Raw genomic sequence first — 12,708 nt, 5'->3', positions numbered from 1 at the left:
GACGTCAGCGCTTTGTTAAAGGCTTTGTTCTTATAGTCCAGTCATTTAAGCTTAAATTAGGTAAGAATCTCGGAATTCGAGAAACCCAGCTGTAAGTCTGTAAATACTTGTATATTGACACCCTAAAAGTTGCCTCAAAACCTACATATGGTAGGGTGTACGCAACTGTTAAATTTCAAGGTCAAAGGTCACAAAAATCGGTTTTTTGCGCTTTTTTTTGTAAATATCTCATTTCCTATGGGTTTTTTGCAGTTTGTATTTATTATCAATATTGTAGAATACAAAATTCTCTACAAATTTTGTTCAAAAAATTTTTTTATACGGTAAATCGTTTTCGAGATAGAGGGCGGAGAGAGCGCGGTCACAGGATCACTTCAGGACAACCGGTGCCTCTGGTCGAAAACGCGCCATATATGGTTGATGAACTATCGATAAATCAATGATTATAAATATTTGTCAATTTTTATTATCTATTGTATGCTTTTTAAAAAGGGAAAAAATTCATTTTTAAAAGATTTTGAGAAACTGACAAATTTGGATGAACTAGCTGCAGCATTTGAGGAAGAAAATATTTCGGCCCAGAGATTATTAGAGAGTGGAACAAAAACTTTATTGGCAGTCTATAATGCTCCGAAATCTGTGAAAAGTCTCGATCATCTTCGTTAGATGCATTACGTCAAGTCTACAAAACTTAATAAACTTTTGCAGCTTTCATATATTCGACCAACAAGTGCAGCTTCTCATCAACATTTCAAACGTGTATATTATCAAGTTTAAACTTGGTCAGGGCATGAGTTGGAAATCCAGGTATGGGGCTAGGGCAATGCGAAACGATTTTCTGGAGCCTATCATGACAATTTTACCACCTGCTCCAGAAGATTTGCTAAATAAAAATAAAACCTTATAAAACTAGGGTTTTCTGCAACTGCAAGAGTGGTTGTGATTCGCGATGCGGATGCAGGAAATCGGACTTGCAATACTCTTTAGCGTGTGGCCAATGTAATGGGCAAGCTTGTCTCAATGCTCTACCATATCAGAGCAACAATAACGAAGATGGAACCTTTGACCCCGAAATCATGGAAGAAATTGAGACAAATGTCGTTGAAGACGATAATGAAGACCAGTTTGAAATTTACCAGCAGCCGGAAGACGACGAAGAAGAGGAAGAAGATGATTAAAATTATAAATTGTATCTTTTGTACCCTTTATTCCATTTTTTTACTTTTAACAAAAATAAATGTATTAAATGATATTTTTTAATAAAAAGAATAATTCATAATTTATTTGCTTTTTTTTCATCATGTAAGAAGTTATTAATATTAATTAGGTTGAAATTAAAATATAATTCCTATATTTTCATTAACAATTCTGCAATTACACGGGCAGGTAAGTGTTGTAAAGTAAATTAATACTGAATAAAAAGTGAATAGGTGAGGAAAAAATAATAAAATATAATATAATAGTTAATGAAAATTGACAAATATTTATAATCATTGATTTATCGATAGTTCATCAACCATATATGGCGCGTTTTCGACCAGAGGCACCGGTTGTCCTGAAGTTATCCTGTGACCGCGCTCTCTCCGCCCTCTATCTCGAAAACGATTTACCGTATAAAAAAATTTTTTAAACAAAATTTTAAGAGAATTTTGTAGTCTACAATATTGATAATAAATACAAACAGCAAAAAACCCATAGGAAATGAGATATTTACAAAAAAAAGGGCAAAAAAGCGATTTTTGTGAACTTTTACCTTGAAATTTAATAGTTGTGTACACCCTACCATATGTAGGTTTTAAGACAACTTTTAGGGTGTCAATATACAAGTATTTACAGACTTACAGCTGGGTATCTCGAATTCCGAGGTGAATTTACCATAATGACTGGACTATTAAAGAATCGTGTTCAGAAGAAATGAGAACGAAGAGCATAGGGCATCAAAATGAGCATCATCTGATAATGCACCACCGAATCTGCATCGGCCGGGAATCGAACCCGGGTCGCACGCTTGGGAGGCGTGCATTCTGCCACTGAACCACCGATGCGACGTCAGCGGTTTATTAAAGGCTTTGTTCTTAAAGAATCGTGTTCGGAAGAAATGAGAACGAAGAGCATCAAAATGAGCATCATCTGATAATGCACCACCTAATCTGCATCGGCCGGGAATCGAACCCGGGTCGCCCGCTTGGGAGGCGAGCATTCTGCCACTGAACGTACAATGCGACGTCAGCGGTTTATTAAAGGCTTTGTTCTTAAAGAATCGTGTTCAGAAGAAATGAGAACGAAGAGCATTGGGCATCAAAATGAGCATCATCTGATAATGCACCACCGAATCTGCATCGGCCGGGAATCGAACCCGGGTCGCACGCTTGGGAGGCGAGACTTCTGCCACTGAACCACCGATGCGACGTCAGCGGTTTATTAAAGGCTTTGTTCTTGAAGAATCGTGTTCAAAAGAAATGAGAACGAAGAGCATAGGGCATCAAAACTAGCATCATCTGATAACGCACCACCTAATCTGCATCGGCCGGGAATCGAACCCGGGTCGCACGCTTGGGAGGCGAGAATTCTTCCACTGAACCACCGATGTGACGTCAGTGGTTTGTTAAAGGTTTTGTTCTTGAAGAATCGTGCTCAGAAGAAATGAGAACGAAGAGCATAGGGCAGCAAAATGAGCATCATCTGATAAAGCACCACCTAATCTGCATCGGCCGAGAATCGAACCCGGGTCGCACTCTTGGGAGGCGAGCATTCTGCCACTGAACCACCGATGTGACGTCAGCGGTTTGTTAAAGGCTTTGTTCTTAAAGAATCGTGTTCAGAAGAAATTTGAACGAAGAGCATTGGGCATCAAAATGAGCATCATCTTTTAAAGCATAACCTAATCTGCATCGGCCGGGAATCGAACCCGGGTCGCACGCTTGGGAGGCGAGCATTCTGCCACTGAAACACCGATGCGACGTCAGGGGTTTATTAAAGGCTTTGTTCTTAAAGAATCGTGTTCAAAAGATATGAGAACGAAGAGCATTGGGCGTCAAAACGAGCATCATCTGATAAAGCATAACCTAATCGGCATCGGCCGGGAATCGAACCCGGGTCGCACGCTTGGGAGGTGAGCATTCTGCCACTGAACCACCGATGTGACGTCAGCGGTTTGTTAAAAGCATTGTTCTTAAGGAATCGTGTTCAGAAGAAATGAGAACGAAGAGCATCAAAATTAGCAGCATCTGATAAAGCACCACCTAATCTGCATCGGCCGGGAATCAAACCCGGGTCGCCCGCTTGGGAGGCGAGCATTCTGCCGCTGAACCACCAATGCGACGTCAGCGGTTTATTAAAGGCTTTGTTCTTAAAGAATCGTGTTCGGAAGAAATGAGAACGAAGAGCATCAAAATGAGCATCATCGGATAAAGCACCACCTAATCTGCATCGGCCGCTAATCTGCATCGGCCGGGAATCGAAGCCGGGTCGCCCGCTTGGGAGGCGAGCATTCTGCCACTGAACCACCGATGCGACGTCAGCGGTTTGTTAAAGGCTTTGTTCTTAAAGAATCGTGTTCGGAAGAAATGAGAACGAAGAGCATCAAAATGAGCATCATCTGATAAAGCACCACCTAATCTGCATCGACGGGGAATCGAACCTGGGTCGCCCGATTGGGAGGCGAGCATTCTGCCACTCAACCACCGATGCGACGTCAGCGGTTTATTGAAGACTTTGTTCTTAAAGAATCGTGTTCAGAAGAAATGAGAACGAAGAGCATAGGGTATCAAAATGAGCATCATCAGATAAAGCATCACCTAATCTGCATCGGCCGGGAATCGAACCCGGGTCGCCCGCGTGATAGGCGAGCATTCTGCCACTGAACCACCGATGCGACGTCAGCGGTTTGTTAAAGGCTTTGTTCTTAAAGAATCGTGTTCGGAAGAAATGAGAACGAAGAGCATCAAAATGAACATCATCTGATAAAGCACCACCTGATCTGCATCGGCCGGGAATCGAACCCGGGTCGCCCGCTTGGGAGGCGAGCATTCTGCCACTGAACCACCGATGCGACGTCAGCGCTTTGTTAAAGGCTTTGTTCTTATAGTCCAGTCATTTAAGCTTAAATTAGGTAAGAATCTCGGAATTCGAGAAACCCAGCTGTAAGTCTGTAAATACTTGTATATTGACACCCTAAAAGTTGCCTCAAAACCTACATATGGTAGGGTGTACGCAACTGTTAAATTTCAAGGTCAAAGGTCACAAAAATCGGTTTTTCGCGCTTTTTTTTGTAAATATCTCATTTCCTATGGGTTTTTTGCAGTTTGTATTTATTATCAATATTGTAGAATACAAAATTCTCTACAAATTTTGTTTAAAAAATTTTTTTATACGGTAAATCGTTTTCGAGATAGAGGGCGGAGAGAGCGCGGTCACAGGATCACTTCAGGACAACCGGTGCCTCTGGTCGAAAACGCGCCATATATGGTTGATGAACTATCGATAAATCAATGATTATAAATATTTGTCAATTTTTATTATCTATTGTATGCTTTTTAAAAAGGGAAAAAGTTCATTTTTAAAAGCTTTTGAGAAACTGACAAATTTGGATGAACTAGGGCCAGCATTTGAGGAAGAAAATATTTCGGCCCAGAGATTATTAGAGAGTGGAACAAAAACTTTATTGGCAGTCTATAATGCTCCGAAATCTGTGAAAAGTCTCGATCATCTTCGTTAGATGCATTACGTCAAGTCTACAAAACTTAATAAACTTTTGCAGCTTTCATATATTCGACCAACAAGTGCAGCTTCTCATCAACATTTCAAACGTGTATATTATCAAGTTTAAACTTGGTCAGGGCATGATTTGGAAATCCAGGTATGGGGCTAGGGCAATGCGAAACGATTTTCTGGAGCCTATCATGACAATTTTACCACCTGCTCCAGAAGATTTGCTAAATAAAAATAAAACCTTATAAAACTAGGGTTTTCTGCAACTGCAAGAGTGGTTGTGATTCGCGATGCGGATGCAGGAAAGCGGACTTGCAATACTCTTTAGCGTGTGGCCAATGTAATGGGCAAGCTTGTCTCAATGCTCTACCATATCAGAGCAACAATAACGAAGATGGAACCTTTGACCCCGAAATCATGGAAGAAATTGAGACAAATGTCGTTGAAGACGATAATGAAGACCAGTTTGAAATTTACCAGCAGCCGGAAGACGACGAAGAAGAGGAAGAAGATGATTAAAATTATAAATTGTATCTTTTGTACCCTTTATTCCATTTTTTTACTTTTAACAAAAATAAATGTATTAAATGATATTTTTTAATAAAAAGAATAATTCATAATTTATTTGCTTTTTTTTCATCATGTAAGAAGTTATTAATATTAATTAGGTTGAAATTCATATATAATTCCTATATTTTCATTAACAATTCTGCAATTACACGGGCAGGTAAGTGTTGTAAAGTAAATTAATACTGAATAAAAAGTGAATAGGTGACGAAAAAATAATAAAATATAATATAATAGTTAATGAAAATTGACAAATATTTATAATCATTGATTTATCGGTAGTTCATCAACTATATATGGCGCGTTTTCGACCAGAGGCACCGGTTGATCTGAAGTGATCCTGTGACTGCGCGCTCTTCGCCCTCTATCTCGAAAACGGTTCACCGTATAAAAATTTTTTTTGAACAAAATTTGTAGAGAATATTGTATTCTACAATATTGATAATAAATACAAATAGCAAAAAACCCATAGGAAATGAGATATTTACAAAAAAAGGGCAAAAAACCGATTTTTGTGAACTTTGACCTTGAAATTTAATAGTTGTGTACACCCTACCATATGTAGGTTTTAAGACAACTTTTAGGGTGTCAATATACAAGTATTTACAGACTTACAGCTGGGTATCTCGAAATCCGAGGTGAATTTACTATAATGACTGGACTATTAAAGAATCGTGTTCAGAAAAAATGAGAACGAAGAGCATAGGGCATCAAAATGAGCATCATCTGATAAAGCACCACCTAATCTGCATCGACGGGGAATCGACCCCGGGTCGCCCGATTGGGAGGCGAGCATTCTGCCACTGAACCACCGATGCGACGTCAGCGGTTTATTAAAGGCTTTGTTCTTGAAGAATCGTGTTCAGAAGAAATGAGAACGAAGAGCATAGGGCATTAAAATGAGCATCATCTGATAAAGCACCACCTAATCTGCATCTACGGGGAATCGAACCCGGGTCGCCCGATTGGGAGGCGAGCATTCTGCCACTGAACCACCGATGCGACGTCAGCGGTTTATTAAAGGCTTTGTTCTTGAAGCATCGTGTTCAGAAGAAATGAGAACGAAGAGCATAGGGCATCATCTGATAATGCACCACCTAATCTGCATCGGCCGGGAATCGAACCCGGTTCGCCCGCTTGGGAGTCGAGCATTCTGCCACAGAACCTACAATGCGACGTCAGTGGTTTATTAAAGGCTTTGTTCTTAAAGAATCGTGTTCGGAAGAAATGAGAACGAAGAGTACAGGGCATCAAAATGAGCAGCATCTGATAAAGCACCACCTAAACTGAATTGGCCCGGAATTGAACCCGGGTCGCCCGCTCGCGCGGCGAGCATTCTGCCACTAAACCACAGACGCGACGACAACGGTTTATTAAAGGCTTTGTTCTTAACGAATCGTGTTCAGAAGAAATGAGAACGAAGAGCATCAAATTTAGCAGCATCTGATAAAGCACCACCGAATCTGCATCTGCCGGGAATCGAACCCGGGTCGCCCGCTTGGGAGGCGAGCATTCTGCCACTGAACCACCAATGCGACGTCAGCGGTTTGTTAAAGACTTTGTTCTTAAAGAATCGTGTTCGGAAGAAATGAGAACGAAGAGCATCAAAATGAACATAATCTGATAAAGCACCACCTAATCTACATCGGCCGGGAATCGAACCCGGGTCGCACGCTTGGGAGGCGAGCATTCTGCCACTGAACCACCGATGCGACGTCAGCGGTTTATTAAAGGCTTTGTTCTTAAAGAAATGAGAACAGCGAGAATAGGACATCAAAATGAGCAGCACCCGATAAAGCACCACTAATCAGCATCGGCCGAGAATCGAACCCGGGTCGGCCGCGTGGGAGGGGAGCATTCTGCCACTGAACCACCGATGCGACGTCAGCGGTTTGTTAAAGGCTTTGTTCTTAAAGAATCGTGTTCGGAAGAAATGAGAACGAAGAGCATCAAAATTAGCAGCATCTGATAAAGCACCACCTAATCTGCATCGGCCGGGAATCGAACCCGGGTCGCCAGCTTGGGAGGCGAGCATTCTGCCGCTGAACCACCGATGCGACGTCAGCGGTTTGTTAAAGGCTTTGTTCTTAAAGAAATGAGAACAGCGAGAATAGGACATCAAAATGAGCATCATCTGATAAAGCACCACCTAATCTGCATCGGCCGGGAATCGAACCCGGGTCGCACGCTTTGGAGGCGAGCATTCTGCCACTGAACCACCGAAGCGACGTCAGCGGTTTATTAAAGGCTTTGTTCTTAAAGAATCGTGTTCAGAAGAAATGAGAACGAAGAGCATAGGGCATCAAAATGAGCATCATCTGATAAAGCATCACCTAATCTGCATCGGCCGGGAATCGAACCCGGGTCGCACGCTTGGGAGGTGAGCATTCTGCCACTGAACCACCGATGTGACGTCAGCGGTTTGTTAAAGGCTTTGTTCTTAAAGAATCGTGTTCAGAAGAAATTTGAACGAAGAGCATTGGGCATCAAAATGAGCATCATCTGATAAAGCATAACCTAATCTGCATCGGCCGGGAATCGAACCCGGGTCGCACGCTTGGGAGGCGAGCATTCTGCCACTGAACCACCGATGCGACGTCAGCGGTTTATTAATGGCTTTGTTCTTAAAGAATCGTGTTCAAAAGAAATGAGAACGAAGAGCATTGGGCATCAAAATGAGCATCATCTGATAAAGCATAACCTAATCTGCATCGGCCGGGAATCGAACCCGGGTCGCACGCTTGGGAGGTGAGCATTCTGCCTCTGAACCACCGATGTGACGTCAGCGGTTTGTTAAAGGCTTTGTTCTTAAAGAATCGTGTTCAGAAGAAATGAGAACGAAGAGCATCAAAATTAGCAGCATCTGATAAAGCACCACCGAATCTGCATCTGCCGGGAATCGAACCCGGGTCGCCCGCTTGGGAGGCGAGCATTCTGCCACTGAACCACCGATGCGACGTCAGCGGTTTATTAAAGGCTTTGTTCTTAAAGAAATGAGAACAGCGAGAATAGGACATCAAAATGAGCAGCACCCGATAAAAAACCACTAATCAGCATCGGCCGAGAATCGAACCCGGGTCGGCCGCGTGGGAGGGGAGCATTCTGCCACTGAACCACCGATGCGACGTCAGCGGTTTGTTAAAGGCTTTGTTCTTAAATAATCGTGTTCGGAAGAAATGAGAACGAAGAACATCAAAATTAGCAGCATCTGATAAAACACCACCTAACCTGCATCTGCCGGTAATCGAACCCGGGTCGCCCGCTTGGGAGGCGAGCATTCTGCCGCTGAACCACCGATGCGACGTCAGCGGTTTGTTAAAGACTTTGTTCTTAAAGAAATGAGAACAGCGAGAATAGGAAATCAAAATGAGCAGCACCCGATAAAGCACCACCTAATCTGCATCGGCCGGGAATCGAACCCGGGTCGCACGCTTGGGAGGCGAGCATTCTGCCACTGAAACACCGATGCGACGTCAGCGGTTTATTAAAGGCTTTGTTCTTGAAGAATCGTGTTCAGAAGAAATGAGAACGAAGAGCATAGGGCATCAAAATGAGCATCATCTGATAACGCACCACCTAATCTGCATCGGCCGGGAATCGAACCCGGGTCGCACGCTAGGGAGGCGAGAATTCTGCCACTGAACCACCGATGTGACGTCAGCGGTTTGTTAAAGGCTTTGTTCTTGAAGAATCGTGCTCAGAAGAAATGAGAACGAAGAGCATAGGGCAGCAAAAAGAGCATCATCTGATAAAGCACAACCCAATCTGCATCGGCCGGGAATCGAACCCGGGTCGCACGCTTGGGAGGCGAGCATTCTGCCACTGAACCACCGAAGCGACGTCAGCGGTTTATTAAAGGCTTTGTTCTTAAAGAATCGTGTTCAGAAGAAATGAGAACGAAGAGCATAGGGCATCAAAATGAGCATCATCTGATAAAGCATCACCTAATCTGCATCGGCCGGGAATCGAACCCGGGTCGCACGCTTGGGAGGTGAGCATTCTGCCTCTGAACCACCGATGTGACGTCAGCGGTTTGTTAAAGGCTTTGTTCTTAAAGAATCGTGTTCAGAAGAAATGAGAACGAAGAGCATTGGGCATCAAAATGAGCATCATCTGATAAAGCATCACCTAATCTGCATCGGCCGGGAATCGAACCCGGGTCACACGCTTGGGAGGCGAGCATTCTGCCACTGAACCACCGATGCGACGTCAGCGGTTTATTAAAGGCTTTGTTCTTAAAGAATCGTGTTCAGAAGAAATGAGAACGAAGAGCATAGGGCATCAAAATGAGCATCATCTGATAAAGCATCACCTAATCTGCATCGGCCGGGAATCGAACCCGGGTCGCACGCTTGGGAGGTGAGCATTCTGCCACTGAACCACCGATGTGACGTCAGCGGTTTGTTAAAGGCTTTGTTCTTAAAGAATCGTGTTCAGAAGAAATTTGAACGAAGAGCATTGGGCACCAAAATGAGCATCATCTGATAAAGCATAACCTAATCTGCATCGGCCGGGAATCGAACCCGGGTCGCACGCTTGGGTGGCGAGGATTCTGCCACTGAACCACCGATGCGACATCAGCGGTTAATTAAAGGCTTTGTTCTTAAAGAATCGTGTTCAAAAGAAATGAGAACGAAGAGCATTGGGCATCAAAATGAGCATCATCTGATAAAGCATAACCTAATCTGCATCGGCCGGGAATCGAACCCGGGTCGCACGCTTGGGAGGTGAGCATTCTGCCTCTGAACCACCGATGTGACGTCAGCGGTTTGTTAAAGGCTTTGTTCTTAAAGAATCGTGTTCAAAAGAAATGAGAACGAAGAGCATTGGGCATCAAAATGAGCATCATCTGATAAAGCATCACCTAATCTGCATCGGCCGGGAATCGAACCCGGGTCGCACGCTTGGGAGGCGAGCATTATGCCACTAAACCACAGATGCGACGACAGAGGTTTATTAAAGGCTTTGTTCTTAAAGAATCGTGTTCAGAAGAAATGAGAACGAAGAGCATCAAAATGAGCATCATCTGATAACGCACCACCTAATCTGCATCGACGGGGAATCGAACCCGGGTCGCCCGATTGGGAGGCGAGCATTCTGCCACTGAACCACCGATGCGACGTCAGCGGTTTATTGAAGACTTTGTTCTTAAAGAATCGGGTTCAGAAGAAATGAGAACGAAGAGCATAGGGTATCAAAATGAGCATCATCAGATAAAGCACCACCTAATCTGCATCGGCCGGGAATCGAACCCGGGTCGCCCGCTTGGGAGGCGAGCATTCTGCCACTGAACCACCGATGCGACAACAACGGTTTATTAAAGACTTTGTTCTTAAAGAATCTTCTTCGGAAGAAATGAGAACGAAGAGCATAGGGCATCAAAATGAGCAGCATCTGGTAAAGCACCACCTAAACTGAATTGGCCCGGAATTGAACCCGGGACGCACGCTTGGGAGGGGAGTATTCTGCCACTGAACCACCGATGCGACGTCAGCGGCTTGTTAAAGGCTTGGTCTTAAAGAATCGTGTTCAGAAGAAATGAGAACAGCGAGAATAGGACATCAAAATGAGCACTACCCGATAAAGCACCACCTTATCTGCATCGGCCAAAAATCGAACCCGGGTCGCCCGCTTGGGAGGCGAGCATTCTGCCACTGAACCACCATTGCGACGTCAGCGGTTTATTAAAGGCTTTGTTCTTGAAGAATCGTGTTCAGAAGAAATGAGAACGAAGAGCATAGGGCATCAAAATGAGCATCATCTGATAATGCACCACCTAATCTGCATCGGCCGGGAATCAAACCCGGGTCGCACGCTTGGGAGGCGAGCATTCTGCCACTGAACCACCGATGCGACGTCAGCGGTTTATTAAAGGCTTTGTTCTTGAAGAATCGTGTTCAGAAGAAATGAGAACGAAGAGCATAGGACATCAAAATGAGCAGCACCCGATAAAGCACCACCTTATCTGCATCGGCCAAAAATCGAACCCGGGTCGCCCGCTTGGGAGGCGAGCATTCTGCCACTGAACCACCGATGCGACGTCAGCGGTTTGTTAAAGGCTTTGTTCTTAAAAAATCGTGTTCGGAAGAAATGAGAACGAAGAGCATCAAAATGAACATCATCTGATAAAGCACCACCTGATCTGCATCGGCCGGGAATCGAACCCGGGTCGCCTGCTTGGGAGGCGAGCATTCTGCCACTGAACCACCGATGCGACGTCAGCGCTTTGTTAAAGGCTTTGTTCTTATAGTCCAGTCATTTAAGCTTAAATTAGGTAAGAATCTCGGAATTCGAGAAACCCAGCTGTAAGTCTGTAAATACTTGTATATTGACACCCTAAAAGTTGCCTCAAAACCTACATATGGTAGGGTGTACGCAACTGTTAAATTTCAAGGTCAAAGGCCACAAAAATCGGTTTTTTGCGCTTTTTTTTTTTTTTTTTTTTGTAAATATCTCATTTCCTATGGGTTTTTTGCTGTTTGTATTTATTATCAATATTGTAAAATACAAAATTCTCTACAAATTTTGTTTAAAAATTTTTTTTATACGGTAAATCGTTTTCGAGATAGAGGGCGGAGAGAGCGCGGTCACAGGATCACTTCAGGACAACCGGTGCCTCTGGTCGAAAACGCGCCATATATGGTTGATGAACTATCGATAAATCAATGATTATAAATATTTGTCAATTTTTATTATCTATTGTATGCTTTTTAAAAAGGGAAAAAATTCATTTTTAAAAGATTTTGAGAAACTGACAAATTTGGATGAACTAGCTGCAGCATTTGAGGAAGAAAATATTTCGGCCCAGAGATTATTAGAGAGTGGAACAAAAACTTTACTGGCAGTCTATAATGCTCCGAAATCTGTGAAAAGTCTCGATCATCTTCGTTAGATGCATTACGTCAAGTCTACAAAACTTAATAAACTTTTGCAGCTTTCATATATTCGACCAACAAGTGCAGCTTCTCATCAACATTTCAAACGTGTATATTATCAAGTTTAAACTTGGTCAGGGCATGATTTGGAACCCCAGGTATGGGGCTAAGGCAATGCGAAACGATTTTCTGGAGCCTATCATGACAATTTTACCACCTGCTTCAGAAGATTTGCTAAATAAAAATAAAACCTTATAAAACTAGGGTTTTCTGCAACTGCAAGAGTGGTTGTGATTCGCGATGCGGATGCAGGAAAGCGGACTTGCAATACTCTTTAGCGTGTGGCCAATGTAATGGGCAAGCTTGTCTCAATGCTCTACCATATCAGAGCAACAATAACGAAGATGGAACCTTTGACCCCGAAATCATGGAAGAACTTGAGACAAATGTCGTTGAAGACGATAATGAAGACCAGTTTGAAATTTACCAGCAGCCGGAAGACGACGAAGAAGAGGAAGAAGATGATCAAAATTATAAATTGTATCTTTTGTACCCT

General features: G+C 43.3%; 27 non-coding genes across 27 annotated transcripts; all 27 read right to left on the bottom strand.

The window, feature by feature from the left end:
• Positions 1–1,974: 1,974 nt before the first annotated feature.
• Trnag-ccc (transfer RNA glycine (anticodon CCC)) lies at positions 1,975–2,045 on the bottom strand. The gene has a single exon. It is a non-coding gene; the product is annotated as a tRNA-Gly (tRNA).
• A 290-nt stretch (positions 2,046–2,335) lies between these two features.
• Trnag-ccc (transfer RNA glycine (anticodon CCC)) lies at positions 2,336–2,406 on the bottom strand. The gene has a single exon. It is a non-coding gene; the product is annotated as a tRNA-Gly (tRNA).
• A 113-nt stretch (positions 2,407–2,519) lies between these two features.
• Positions 2,520–2,590, bottom strand: Trnag-ccc (transfer RNA glycine (anticodon CCC)). The gene has a single exon. It is a non-coding gene; the product is annotated as a tRNA-Gly (tRNA).
• A 297-nt stretch (positions 2,591–2,887) lies between these two features.
• Trnag-ccc (transfer RNA glycine (anticodon CCC)) lies at positions 2,888–2,958 on the bottom strand. Its single transcript has one exon. It is a non-coding gene; the product is annotated as a tRNA-Gly (tRNA).
• Positions 2,959–3,071: 113 nt separating this feature from the next.
• On the bottom strand, positions 3,072–3,142 carry Trnag-ccc (transfer RNA glycine (anticodon CCC)). Its single transcript has one exon. It is a non-coding gene; the product is annotated as a tRNA-Gly (tRNA).
• Positions 3,143–3,248: 106 nt separating this feature from the next.
• Trnag-ccc (transfer RNA glycine (anticodon CCC)) lies at positions 3,249–3,319 on the bottom strand. The gene has a single exon. It is a non-coding gene; the product is annotated as a tRNA-Gly (tRNA).
• Positions 3,320–3,442: 123 nt separating this feature from the next.
• On the bottom strand, positions 3,443–3,513 carry Trnag-ccc (transfer RNA glycine (anticodon CCC)). Its single transcript has one exon. It is a non-coding gene; the product is annotated as a tRNA-Gly (tRNA).
• Positions 3,514–3,803: 290 nt separating this feature from the next.
• Positions 3,804–3,874, bottom strand: Trnad-auc (transfer RNA aspartic acid (anticodon AUC)). Its single transcript has one exon. It is a non-coding gene; the product is annotated as a tRNA-Asp (tRNA).
• A 106-nt stretch (positions 3,875–3,980) lies between these two features.
• On the bottom strand, positions 3,981–4,051 carry Trnag-ccc (transfer RNA glycine (anticodon CCC)). Its single transcript has one exon. It is a non-coding gene; the product is annotated as a tRNA-Gly (tRNA).
• A 2,690-nt stretch (positions 4,052–6,741) lies between these two features.
• Trnag-ccc (transfer RNA glycine (anticodon CCC)) lies at positions 6,742–6,812 on the bottom strand. The gene has a single exon. It is a non-coding gene; the product is annotated as a tRNA-Gly (tRNA).
• Positions 6,813–6,918: 106 nt separating this feature from the next.
• Positions 6,919–6,989, bottom strand: Trnag-ccc (transfer RNA glycine (anticodon CCC)). Its single transcript has one exon. It is a non-coding gene; the product is annotated as a tRNA-Gly (tRNA).
• Positions 6,990–7,263: 274 nt separating this feature from the next.
• Positions 7,264–7,334, bottom strand: Trnag-ccc (transfer RNA glycine (anticodon CCC)). Its single transcript has one exon. It is a non-coding gene; the product is annotated as a tRNA-Gly (tRNA).
• Positions 7,335–7,432: 98 nt separating this feature from the next.
• On the bottom strand, positions 7,433–7,503 carry Trnaw-cca (transfer RNA tryptophan (anticodon CCA)). Its single transcript has one exon. It is a non-coding gene; the product is annotated as a tRNA-Trp (tRNA).
• A 113-nt stretch (positions 7,504–7,616) lies between these two features.
• Positions 7,617–7,687, bottom strand: Trnag-ccc (transfer RNA glycine (anticodon CCC)). The gene has a single exon. It is a non-coding gene; the product is annotated as a tRNA-Gly (tRNA).
• Positions 7,688–7,800: 113 nt separating this feature from the next.
• Positions 7,801–7,871, bottom strand: Trnag-ccc (transfer RNA glycine (anticodon CCC)). The gene has a single exon. It is a non-coding gene; the product is annotated as a tRNA-Gly (tRNA).
• A 290-nt stretch (positions 7,872–8,161) lies between these two features.
• Positions 8,162–8,232, bottom strand: Trnag-ccc (transfer RNA glycine (anticodon CCC)). The gene has a single exon. It is a non-coding gene; the product is annotated as a tRNA-Gly (tRNA).
• A 443-nt stretch (positions 8,233–8,675) lies between these two features.
• On the bottom strand, positions 8,676–8,746 carry Trnag-ccc (transfer RNA glycine (anticodon CCC)). The gene has a single exon. It is a non-coding gene; the product is annotated as a tRNA-Gly (tRNA).
• Positions 8,747–8,859: 113 nt separating this feature from the next.
• On the bottom strand, positions 8,860–8,930 carry Trnag-ccc (transfer RNA glycine (anticodon CCC)). Its single transcript has one exon. It is a non-coding gene; the product is annotated as a tRNA-Gly (tRNA).
• A 113-nt stretch (positions 8,931–9,043) lies between these two features.
• On the bottom strand, positions 9,044–9,114 carry Trnag-ccc (transfer RNA glycine (anticodon CCC)). Its single transcript has one exon. It is a non-coding gene; the product is annotated as a tRNA-Gly (tRNA).
• A 297-nt stretch (positions 9,115–9,411) lies between these two features.
• On the bottom strand, positions 9,412–9,482 carry Trnag-ccc (transfer RNA glycine (anticodon CCC)). Its single transcript has one exon. It is a non-coding gene; the product is annotated as a tRNA-Gly (tRNA).
• A 113-nt stretch (positions 9,483–9,595) lies between these two features.
• Positions 9,596–9,666, bottom strand: Trnag-ccc (transfer RNA glycine (anticodon CCC)). Its single transcript has one exon. It is a non-coding gene; the product is annotated as a tRNA-Gly (tRNA).
• A 113-nt stretch (positions 9,667–9,779) lies between these two features.
• Positions 9,780–9,850, bottom strand: Trnag-ccc (transfer RNA glycine (anticodon CCC)). The gene has a single exon. It is a non-coding gene; the product is annotated as a tRNA-Gly (tRNA).
• A 297-nt stretch (positions 9,851–10,147) lies between these two features.
• Positions 10,148–10,218, bottom strand: Trnag-ccc (transfer RNA glycine (anticodon CCC)). The gene has a single exon. It is a non-coding gene; the product is annotated as a tRNA-Gly (tRNA).
• A 106-nt stretch (positions 10,219–10,324) lies between these two features.
• Trnag-ccc (transfer RNA glycine (anticodon CCC)) lies at positions 10,325–10,395 on the bottom strand. Its single transcript has one exon. It is a non-coding gene; the product is annotated as a tRNA-Gly (tRNA).
• Positions 10,396–10,508: 113 nt separating this feature from the next.
• Positions 10,509–10,579, bottom strand: Trnag-ccc (transfer RNA glycine (anticodon CCC)). Its single transcript has one exon. It is a non-coding gene; the product is annotated as a tRNA-Gly (tRNA).
• A 480-nt stretch (positions 10,580–11,059) lies between these two features.
• Positions 11,060–11,130, bottom strand: Trnag-ccc (transfer RNA glycine (anticodon CCC)). Its single transcript has one exon. It is a non-coding gene; the product is annotated as a tRNA-Gly (tRNA).
• A 290-nt stretch (positions 11,131–11,420) lies between these two features.
• Positions 11,421–11,491, bottom strand: Trnag-ccc (transfer RNA glycine (anticodon CCC)). Its single transcript has one exon. It is a non-coding gene; the product is annotated as a tRNA-Gly (tRNA).
• Positions 11,492–12,708: the final 1,217 nt, after the last annotated feature.

The sequence above is a fragment of the Uloborus diversus genome, chromosome 8, assembly GCF_026930045.1.
Source record: "Uloborus diversus isolate 005 chromosome 8, Udiv.v.3.1, whole genome shotgun sequence".
In the NCBI taxonomy this organism is placed as follows: Eukaryota; Metazoa; Arthropoda; class Arachnida; order Araneae; family Uloboridae; genus Uloborus; species Uloborus diversus.
The sequence above is the reverse complement of the archived record's forward strand: the minus strand, read 5'-3'. Positions and strand labels throughout refer to the sequence as shown.